The 12,372-nt window shown below is 39.9% G+C and overlaps 1 pseudogene; it reads right to left on the bottom strand.

Moving 5' to 3' along the window:
* Positions 1 to 3,683: 3,683 nt before the first annotated feature.
* Positions 3,684 to 7,040, bottom strand: LOC127650118 (uncharacterized protein K02A2.6-like; annotated as a pseudogene).
* Between the last annotated feature and the right edge of the window lie 5,332 nt (positions 7,041 to 12,372).

Here is a 12,372-nt window from a genome sequence, read left to right as displayed (position 1 = left end):
ATAAAACTCTACAATATTTTGGTGCAAATTCATCTGACACTTGGTAGATGCCATCATGGGAAGGCAACGTGTCATGCCCTCATCCTCAAAAACCATCAACAGTACTATGCAAGGTTAAATAAATTACAGACTATATTAAATACAGATTCACTTGCGGTGTGGACAAACATGGTTTGCAAGCATGTCAACCTTGTCAAAGTGACTTTCCAAACCCATTCCAATCCACTAACCTTTCATCATCTCATATGAGGTCACACACAAAACGCAGACCAAAGCTAACACATTCAGACACACCATGGGCCATTTACCTCATTTGCAGTTTTACTATGACATAACTGCATCTTAAAAGTAATAACGACTTCAAAAGCAATTAGTCCTGAAACGTATAATCACAGAGAAAGGCCTGAATAAATATTACATTTAAAATCTTCCTTTCCCTCTGGATGTTGTAAAAGGGTGTTTAAAGGTCATTTTATGTTTATTTACTAGAATACTGATGCTCTAGGATAGATGATGCAGTGATGATGCAGAGTACTTTATGCAGACAGAGATGTCTCACCTCCTGCAAAACATGCTCATGGATTTACAGGCCTGTATTGCAGTTCCTCCTCAAGAACTCATTCCTGGAAGTTCATGGCATTTACTGCAGGACTTCAAGGGCTTCTCCTCATTTGCATGTGTTGCATGTATAGCCTTTAAATACAATTATAATGCAACTAATGAAATAAAAAGGACACTACTATAGGTACTGAACATGACAAAAAAATATATTTTCATTAAAGTTAATCACACTTTAAAACCAATAATTTGTGGTGGTATTAATTTGTTGTGGAGTAATTTGTTTTACCCGTATTAGTGTAACAAATACGTTTAATACAATAGATGTTTTATTTCAATCGGCATTAATTAAAAGGCAGTACAACACATACTACTAATATGTATTTAACAATTTTATTATTACTATTATTATAATTATTACAGTAATGAAAACAAGATATTTTGCATTACATTAATGAAAACAAGATATTTTGCATTACAGTAAGGAGAGTTTGTTGGGGCAGTTAGCTTAATTGTCATGAAAATAATGTCACAACTAAATCAGCATTAATTAAAGGCAGTACAACAGATACTTCCACCATGAACTTTACAATTAAAATAATGTTGTATGGAAATTAGTGGAAATTACCTTAATTGGCATAAAAATAATGTACAATAGTAGCCTACAACAGATACTATTATGATGTACTTTACAATTTAAATAATATATTTTGCATTATACAGTACAATTTAAATTTGAAATGCATTTAAATATAATGTATTACAGAAATTTATATTATATTATTTTACAGTAACAAGAACTGGAGTTTAATTTTCATTAATATAATGACTAAATCAGCATTCATTATAGGCAGTAGAACATTTACTTTACAATTTATATAATATCTTATTTTTTGCATTACAGTAATGAAAACAACATTTTCTGCATTACAGTAAAAAGAATTGAGGGAGAAATTAGCTTAATTGTCGTGAAAATAATGTCAAAATAAAAATTTTTAGGCAAAATACAATTATTAATTTTGGGGTGAACCATGCACCACACATTCTTGACAGCTTTTGTATAATCCACTCTAGTATTGTATCATTGGAGCATGCTTGCAATGGTGCATTATCACTGTTCTCAAGTGATTTAATGTTGTGACACCCTCACAGACTCAAATTAGAACATTCCTGTAAAGGGATTAAGGGAAAGGAGGCAGCGAGAACCGGCTTGACAATATAAATGATATTTAATTAAGAACTTGAACCAAAAGACACAAACACACACATATGTTGGACAGCTGCCCGTTAATGCTCTCTCTGTCGCACCACCGTCCGCAGTCGGCCTTTATCACTCTCGGAGGCTTGATTAGCCTGATAAGGGGCCGGTGTGTAGAATCACGACCCAGCTCCGCCCTGTCACAATTCCCTTTATTTGCCCAATAATATACAGGCAAACATTCTGCATTGTTAGCACAGTGTTATGTGTGGGAAATAACACTACCCATAATCTTGAAGAGAGATAAACCAATCAGAGAAGTCATTGTTACTTTGGAAATTTAAATCACTCAAAAGAGCTCAACAGCGACCGCACCTCCCATGAAGCATAACGAATGACGTAATCTTGTCGTTTTCCATCATTCCAAGACTACATATATATGGATATATATCTGAATATTTTGCAATAAACTTAAAATATATTGTTTTTATGCTGATAAATAATTACTATAAGTCAACAGTTTTATATTGGTCTGTTATTTTTTATTTGTTTACATCATTTGCATTACTTCATGGAATGAGTAGTTCCAGCATGATCTCATTATTTGTACTGTAGCTATTTGTAACATTTAATATTATATTTTTGTAAGTTTGGATAGATGAACAAATGTACTGTACAATGTATACTGTAAAATATATTCCATATTTACAGCTTTAGAAATGTCAAAATATTTACAAATCCTTCTTACCATTCATTTTAATTGTTAAATGAAAATAATTGTAGTCACAATATATTTTACACTCGATGGCACTGGTCATTGGTCATAATGCTTCCAAAGGCAGCAATTTCTGAATGTTTAAATGATTAAGGATTTGCCTGATATGGCCGCTTTGGCGGATGGAGATGAAGATCATTGATTTAAGACTTAATTTGTGTCTGTTCCTCACACAGAGCGATCATATGACTTTGAAGACTTGGATTATAGTACACAAATAGAATGGATTACTTCTATGATTGTTTTATGGTGCTTTTGTGGTGTATTTTATGGTCATGTTTTTGAGCTACAGCATATTCTGAAAACTCTTTCTGAAAAATTACATTAAAAGAATATCATTTATTGATTAAATGAATACAGAATTTGTATTCATTTTAACATTTTAAAGTTCAGTCTTGGTTAAAGTGATATAATCCTTTGAAACAAGTTAAATACAGCACCAGAAACCACCCAGAACGGAATGAAACTGATCTGATGTACGTATGTACTAATAATGTAAATACTGGATTAATTAAATGGGATTACAATGAACATTTGTCAATATGTCCACATGTCACTTTTTGTATGGTTCTTGGCTTAAAGCTTTTAACCAAACATTTTCTTTGACATGCCTATGGAGAAAATTAAAAATAAAAATCATTGGATGGGTGTTACATTTTAAAAATAATGTGAAATAAAAGATGCGGGAGACAAGGGTATATTGACAGTTCTTTATATGAAAGACTCTCAGCTCCAGCAGCGGGAACTCGGGAGTGCCCATTAATGAGATGACACAGTTCACAGTTCATGAACAACCGTCTCCCATCACACAACCCAGCTATGAAACACTCAGTTTATATAGGGAGGAAACACACTGCGCTCCGGTGCGCCCCATCAACAGTCAGCTCACCTGGCTACTGCACACCTGAGAGTGATTAAGAGAGAGGGAGAGAAAGCAAAAAAAAGACAACAATGGGCGACACGGAAATGAGCACGAGCTGCGGAAAAACTGCTGACACTATACGTCACTGATAACAGCCGCAACGAACACTTATCATTGTTATATCCTTGTCTTTAATAACACAATGAGAAGCGGAGACGATTGCCGTGTTGATTCATTTTCTGTTTACTTGGGAACTCAATCTTCTTCATGTTCAACACAACCAATACAGGGGATGAACTAGAGCGCCCTCTAGTGCGCAGGCATATTAAGTGCATATATCACATATTCCTCCCCACATAGTAACATTGTTAAATAGAACATGAACAGTGTAACCTTTTTTTTTTTACATCTCTCTCTCTATATATATGTTAATCTATAACAAGCTTGACACAATTATACTCCTGTCTAATAGAGTACTTAGAGTGATGCCAAAAATATAGAACATCTGTGATTGAACACTATAATCATTCAGTGAACTGTGTTGTACTTATTCTTTTACCTAACCCCAGTGCCATGACTGTCCAAATGAATACAAAAGAATCAACTTATACCACCAAGGTAAACCTTAAGGGCTAAACCGTATCGGGGGCTTAATGGCACGTTCCGGGTATCTCCTCGACTCTTTGTGTGGAGTGTGTAACACTTCACCAGTTTCACTTGAGAATGAATCAACAGGTTGTGCTGACCCAGTCTGGACTGGATCGAGACTAGGCGGTGAAGTTTCTTCTGACCTGGGATATTCACAAGGATCTGTCAGATTCCCCTCAGGAACCTCCATGACCTCCGGTCCCATCTCATTTCCGTTGTTACAGTCAGTTAGACGTGCCAACATCTGATCAACATGACGTCTCCAGTGAACTGAAAATCCCACATCGACAGTGTATGATACAGGGCCTGTCTTTGCTGAAACAACACCAGGTGTCCACTTCTTTCCCCTCCTATAATCACGCACCAATACTTTGTCACCCACAGAAAAAGTTCTGTCTTTAGCATGCACTTGACGCTGCTGGCACAGTTTGATTTGTGCTTTTTCCACCACAGAGGCAACATTAGGCTTTAACAAATCCAAGCGAGAACGCAACCTGCGGTGCAGAAACAACATGGCAGGCGATTCCTTTGTGGTGGCGTGTGGAGTGTTTCGATACGCCAGTAGAAAGGTGTCCAGCCTTTGTTGAATCGAAGTTGGCCCCTTAGAACAACGTAGTGCCCGCTTAAATGTCTGGACCAAGCGTTCAGCCAAGCCGTTCGTAGCTGGGTGAAAAGGTGCAGAACGTGTGTGTGTCACTCCATTAGACTTGAGAAATGTCTGGAACTCCTCCGAGGTGAACTGAGGTCCGTTATCGCTAACCAGCACTTCTGAGAGTCCATAACGACTAAATAATCCTCTCAGCACCTGAATGGTCTTGGTAGATGTAGTTGACTCCATCACACACACCTCTGGCCACTTGGAGTAAGCATCCACGACTACCAAGTACATGTGTCCTTCAAATGGACCTGCAAAGTCCACATGTATTCGCTGCCAAGGTGATTCCGGCCACTTCCAAGGGTGTAATGGCGAGGGACCAGGAGCTTTTTGCGCCGTTTGGCATGAGTGACAGGTTTTTGACAATTGTTCAATTTGGGCATCAATGCCAGGCCACCAGACATAGCTCCGAGCAACTGCCTTCATCCTTACGATACCCGGATGCCCAGTGTACAGCTCTGCCAGTACCCTGGATCTCAGTTTAGGAGGAATAACAACTCTCCAACCCCACATGAGGCAACCCTGTTGTGTAGTCAACTCATCTTTCCTGTTCACATACGGGGCAAGCACATTATTTGCATCTGTGACTTGTGAAAACCGTCCCGTTGCCACCATCTCCATTACTTGTGACATAGTGGCATCAGACCTTGTTTCTTTACAAACATCTGAACACAGCACTGGCAAAGAATCCAGATGCTTGACTTGAAGCAACTCCACTGTGTCCAGCTTAACCTGAGATGCGTTTTGCAGAGGTAGACGTGATAGACCGTCCGCATTACCGTGGTGTGCACCAACTCTGTACTGGATATCGTAGTCATATGCTGCCAACAACAAAGCCCAGCGCTGCATATGGGCCGCAGCCATAGATGGAATAGCTTTCGTTGGACTGAAAATTGTTGTCAGCGGACGGTGGTCCGTGAGCAATGTAAACTTCCGCCCGTACAGATATTGGTAGAATTTTCGTACTCCAAAGACAATTCCAAGTGCCTCCCTTTCAATTTGAGCATAGTTTTGCTCTGCTTTGCTCAATGTTCTCGAGGCAAAGGCTATTGGTTTTTCCAGCCCGTCTGGTAGGATGTGTGAGATGACGGCACCCACGCCGTATGGCGATGCATCACAGGCCAGTCTGATTGGTAACTGTGGATCATAATGGGTTAGTACGCTCTGTGACAGCAACAATTTTTTTACCTTGTCGAACGCATCCTCACACTCAAGAGACCACAGCCACTGCTTTCCTTTACACAGAAGGGCATTGAGGGGTACTAGTACTGATGCAAGATTAGGGATAAATCGACTGTAATAGTTTATAAGTCCTAGAAATGAACGAAGTTGACTGACGTCCTTCGGTGCAGGCGCATCCCTGATTGCCCTGACCTTTTCTGGTGACTTATGAAGACCCTGAGAATCTATGATGTGCCCCAAATACTCCAGCGAATCTTTAAAGAATTCACACTTCTCACGTTGGACACATAGCCCAAACTCATCCAGACGGCTGAGGACTGCCTCTACATTTTTTAGATGCTGCTCGTCATTTGACCCCATCACTAATATATCATCTAGATAGCAATGAACATTGGAAAGACCTTGTAAGATCTGATCCATTGCCCTTTGAAAAATTGCAGGAGCCGAAGCGATGCCGAATGGTAAACGATTGTAACAGAACAGCCCTTTCGACGTGGTGATAGTGAGACATTTGCGTGAGCTTTCTGCTAAAGGCACTTGTAAGTAAGCATTCGAGAGATCCAGTTTGGTGAAACGTTGACCCCCTGCCAATGATGAGAATAAGTCCTCTATTCGTGGAATCGGGTAACGATCAACACAAAGGGCTGGATTCACTGTTACTTTGAAGTCTCCACAAATCCTCACATCCCCATTCCTTTTTACCACTGGTACGATAGGGGTAGCCCATTCGCAGCATGTTACAGGGGAGATGACCCCCAGCTCCAATAGACAATTTAATTATGCCTCCACTTTTGGTTTCAGTGCGTAGGGTACATTGCGTGCGTGACAAAATCGTGGCTGGAACTGTGGTTTGAGTGACACTGTAGCCTCAATACCTTTTAGCAAGCCCAGTCCTTTCTGAAGACATTTTTGTACTTTGTTAGCAATGTTTCCATTGACCCTTTACCCACACTTTTAATTTCACGCCAATTCGGCCTAATTTTCCTGAGCCACTCTCTCCCAAAAGTGGTGGGGCATCTCCTTCCACGACATAGAGTGGTAATTTTGCTTTCTGTTTATTCATTGTCACTTTGACTATTATGACCCCTACTGGAGACACCGCCTCACCAGTATAGGTTTTCAGAATCACATCTGTCGTTCCCAATGGTTTATGGTCGTTCATTGTAAAGTTCTCTTGAAATCAAAGAAACTGCAGCTCCAGTGTCTAATTCCATTTCCAAGATTTCACCCTCTACATTTGGCTTTAGACAGATGTGTGATAATTCCTCCTTTGTAGACATCACATGCAGTGCCAGTTCCGTATCAGTAGTATCATCACTTGACGAATCTTTCACATTCATGTGATGCACTCTCTTTTTCTGTTGGGCATTTTTCATCCTCACTGATTTCAACTTTTTATATTCAGTTGTGTGTTTTGCTTTAATTCTACAAACTTTGGAAATGTGGCCTTTTTTACCACAGTTGTGGCACTGCTGCTCTTTAAAATAACAATCTTTTTCACTGTGGTTTGTTCTTCCACAACGGTAGCATTTGCTGCCCCCTTGCTCTTGCAAGGACATTGCATTCACTTTCAAAGAGCCACTTAACAGTTGAGATTCCCTCGTGGCCGTTTCCATAGACACTGCAATCTCCACCGCCTTTTGAAACGTGAGAGCTGCTTCCGTCAATAGCCGTTTCTGTGTAGACTCCGTTTTCAGCCCGCACACAAAGCGATCTCTTAATGCATCTTGCAAATGTGTCCCAAATTCTCAGTGTTCACTCATCTTTTTCAAAACTGCAACATACTGTGCTACTGTTTCTGTTTCTTGTTGATTGCGGTTATGAAACCTAAATCTTTCTGCAATCACGATCGGTTTCGGCGAGAAATGTTCTTTCAAAACACGCACAATGTCAACAAATGACTTCCCACCCGGTTTATCCGGAGCGATTAAAGTATGCAGCAGTCCGTATGTAGATGCACCCATTACACTTAGTAACATCTCATCTGCAATGTCATTAGCAGCAACAAATTGTTCAAACCTTTCTATGTAGGTAGCCCATTGTTCGGCTGACTCATCAAAGGCATCCATATGACCGATAAACACAGCCATTTCGTCGGGTGTCGTTCTACAAGTTCACTACATGCATCAGATCTGCAGTATGGGTTCAATAAGGATTTTCCTCGTCGCCAAAATTGTTATATCCTTGTCTTTAATAACACAATGAGAAGCGGAGACGATTGCCGTGTTGATTCATTTTCTGTTTACTTGGGAACTCAATCTTCTTCATGTTCAACACAACCAATACAGGGGATGAACTAGAGCACCCTCTAGTGCGCAGGCATATTAAGTGCATATATCACAATCATAACATTGAAAATAACACATTCCAGCGCTGTATCGCCAGTCAAAACACACACAGATGAAATAGGAACTCCTACACAAAATCTGTAGATGTTTCATCTGGATTATACACATACCTGCGACAGCTATTTCAAAAAGTATTGAGGACACGTCTCATCCATCTCAACCCATAACTAACAGTAATGTATCAAATAATCATTCAGTGAATACTTGGAAACAACTGCGATTAATTAAATCTTTTACCTCTTTTTTTTTTTCATATTTGTCCATGTGGTCATTGTTGTTGAGGAAATAAGATCAACCCGCGAGAGCCCAAACACGTGCTGTAATAGGCGACTGGTCGATGCTGTGATTGGCTGATGCTGTAAACAATCATGGGATTGGTTGCAGCTGTAATCAATCAATGGGCCTGTAGTCATTTGTGCCTTCAGTAAGAGTTTTGGCAGTTTGACATGAATAAACCCCTACATAATGTCAAAATCAACAATAATATACTTACATTTATATTGAATACATTTGGATACTTATGCTGGGGTGAAAATGTTTTTTCTTAGGGTGGCATTTTCCACCCTATGCCACCCCGGTAGATCCGCCCCTGTCTATTAGAAATACAATATGTCAGACAGCTTATTCGTTTCCAACTTGTTTCTCCTTTTCTTTTTTCTTCTGTTTTCTTCTTATTGAATCTTCTCTAAGTACAGTGTCTATTCAAACCTGGATCCCATTGACTTCCTGTACACAAGCCAATGAGACTATGCCTGTGGGACATGATGCAGTAAAACACAATTACACCCAGGCCATTTATACAACCCTCTGTGCTAACGCAAATCCTGAACACACATGTACAAACACACTCAAAAACACACTCTATCCTAATGCTGTGCTGAGTTACATGACGTTTTGTTTAAAACTCTCTTCCATTTACAAATTACTGTGGTCTGCAGTTCACTGCGTAAGGTAAAAAGGCCGTATTATGCCCACAATGTTTATTTTCACAGTTCAGTTACAACATATTTTCCCAAACTCTTTGACGTCACATCTGGCTGCATTTAGCATGGAGAGGTGTCATTTTTAATACACTTCTGTGAAATGTTAAAGGCACAAAAAGGACCTTTGAAACTGTGCAACCTTTTGCTAAACTTGTATAATGTACTGCAGATGCAGATGGTGGCTAATAGCTGTGTGCCAAAGGATAATCGGGTACAACACAAGACACAATTCTGTGCCAATTTAGCTAAGACGAGAACCATGATCTGAGACTGACATACATTTCAACAACTCCACAAAAATACATAGTTACCATAGTAGTACTATAGAGTCCGTGGACACATAGGTTGCATTTGGGATGGATAAAGGAATAGGTCACACAAAAATGAAAATTCTATCATTATTTACTCACACTCATATGATTCTAAACCCGTATGGCTTTCTTTCATCTGTGGAACACAAAATGTGAATTTAAAAACTTTTTCATGTAATGAAAGTGAATGGGGGACTGGGGCGCTCAAATAGCTTTGTGTGAGGGCGTGCTGCCAAAACATCTTTGACCCGTCCACATGATCTAAAAGAAAACGTGATTCATCAGACCAGGCCACCTTCATCTATTGATCCATGGTCCAGTTCTGGCACTCACGTGCCCTTTGTAGGTGCTTTCAGCGGTGGACAGGGGTCAGCATGTGCACTCTGACCGATCTGCGGCTACGCAGCAAGCTGTGATGCACTGTGTGTTCTGAGCCTGACACCTTTCTACCATGGCCAGTATTAAGATTTCCAGCAATTTGTGGTGCAGTAGCTCTTCTGTGGGATCGGACCAGACGGGCTAGCCTTCGATCCCCATGCGCATCAATGAGTTTTGGGCGCCCATGACCCTGTCGCTGGTTAACTGGTTGTCCTTCCTTGGACCACATTTGGTTGGTATTAACCACTGCATACTAGGAACACCCTACAAGACCTGCCGTTCTGGAGATGCTCTGAGCCAGTAATCTAGCCATCACAATTTGGCTCTTGTCAAAGTCGCTCAGATCCTTACACTTGTCCATTCTTCCTGCTTCCAACACGTGAAATTCAAAAACTGACTGTTAACTTGTGGCCTAATATATCCCACCCCTTGACAGGTGCCATTGAAATAAGATAATAAATGTTGTTCACTTCACCTGTCAGTGGTTTTAATGTTGTAGCTGATCAGTCTTCCTCAAATTTTATATAAATATATAATAAATAAATAAAAATAAAATACTTGGGTCTTGCCTGCTTTCTTTACAAGCTGTTAGAATTGCAGGAGCCATCTTGTAAATGACCAATTAAATGGGAAGAGATCACGAGAGACTGCATACCTGCCCGGAAGGAGCCATAAAACCTAATAAGGGTGGAAAAGTTGGCCCCTGAAGACAACACTGCTGATGGTAATTACAGCAGGGGAATTTCTCTTTCCCTCTTCCTTCCACCTCTCCTTGTATCACTTCCTTCTACTATTACACTACGTAACGTATGGAACCAAACACAGGTTTTGTCTACTTTTGTATTTTTAAAAGATCTAATGTACAGTTATGTTTGGCAGATGTTATATCCAAAGCAATCAACAGTGCATTCAAAGTAAACAATGGGGGTTCAAAATTCTAAAACCACATTGTTTTTGTTTTTATGGAAACCTGGAAATTAACTGAAAGTGAAAGATTGTGAAAAATTAGAACAAAAAATAAACAAACGTTTCTTTATTATTTTAGGTAACTAATCGAACGAGCAAATTTGTGACAAGTTGACCATTTTCACGCTTTTTTTAAAAAAGAGTTCAGATTCATTGAAGCACACAAGATACGCCATGCAACATTCTCTAAACATGCTTGAAAACATGATCCTCAGGTTTTGCACAAACTAGTAAACTTGTAGAGTTCATGCAAGCTCGAGTGCACAAGGGGAACCTAAAAAATACCAAGAAATTCTCAAATGTATGATTATTTTTTATTCTACTTTTCTACAGCACTGAAAAATGTGTATTAAAATAAAGAAGGCAAAATAGAAGCATTTTTTCAGCATGTAATTTCCCAGGAATCAAATCAATGAACATGGTGCTGCCACCATTTTCTACAAGCAACAGAATTTCATTTGAAATGTTATCATTATTGTTGGCACGTTCAGGGGCCTATGAACTATCTGGAAAATGTGGGGAAACATCATAAATCTCATCAGCATGGCTTGCAAATGTAATTTAGGTTACACACCATGAATAGCCTACAAATTGACTTTAGGACTGAACTGAGCTATATACAGTTTTTTTGTTTAGTTTTTTCTCCCCAATCCCCAATGTGCTCGTGGTGGCGTAGTGCCTCACCTCAATCCAGAAGGCGGAGAATGAATCTTAGTTGCCTCTGCATCTGAGACCGTCAATATGCACATTTTATCATGTGGCTTGTTGAGCGCATTACCGCGGAGACAGCGCGAGTGGAGGCTTCACGCTATTCTCTGCAGCATCCACACACAATGCACCACGTGCCCCTCTGAGAGCAAACCAAATTATAGTGACTATGAGGAGGTTGCCCCATGTGACTCTACCTTCCCTAGAAACCAGGCCAATTTGGTTGCTTAGGAGACCTGGCTGGAGTCACTCAGCACACCCTGGATTCGAACTCGTGACTCCAGGGGTGGTAGTCAGCATCAATACTCCCTTCTCTGTCCATGGGCGGAGAGATTATTTTTTTCAGAGCAGAGCCATACCGTCAACACCAACAAATTGTTACAATTGTCTGTAAGTAAATAAAAGTATTCATTCAAGTAAAGTATTCATTTGACGGAAGCTCTACTGAAATAGAGGTGATAATGAAAGGATTGATCCCAATTCAATGTGTAAAAGTTACAATTACACTGTCATTGCCAGTTTTGAATGGTGAACAATCTCAAGTCAATCTGAAGAGAGAACGTAAATTAAATAAAATATTTAATTCGTTTTTAAGCAGGGCTAGTGAGATGATTTCCATGGCCCTAGGCACCCAGCTGACCGGGGCCCACACAGCATTTCTCCCTCAGTCTGACCGATCATTTTGGAGTCCCACCACAATGCGAAGGCCCTAGACAATTACGTAGTCTGTAATAGCTAGCACCAGCCCTGTTTATAATTTTGAATGGAGTCTGTATTTTAAGTGGTTCTGGCTGAATTAA

The sequence above is a fragment of the Xyrauchen texanus genome, chromosome 10 (genome assembly GCF_025860055.1).
Source record: "Xyrauchen texanus isolate HMW12.3.18 chromosome 10, RBS_HiC_50CHRs, whole genome shotgun sequence".
In the NCBI taxonomy this organism is placed as follows: domain Eukaryota; kingdom Metazoa; phylum Chordata; class Actinopteri; order Cypriniformes; family Catostomidae; genus Xyrauchen; species Xyrauchen texanus.
The sequence above is the reverse complement of the archived record's forward strand: the minus strand, read 5'-3'. Positions and strand labels throughout refer to the sequence as shown.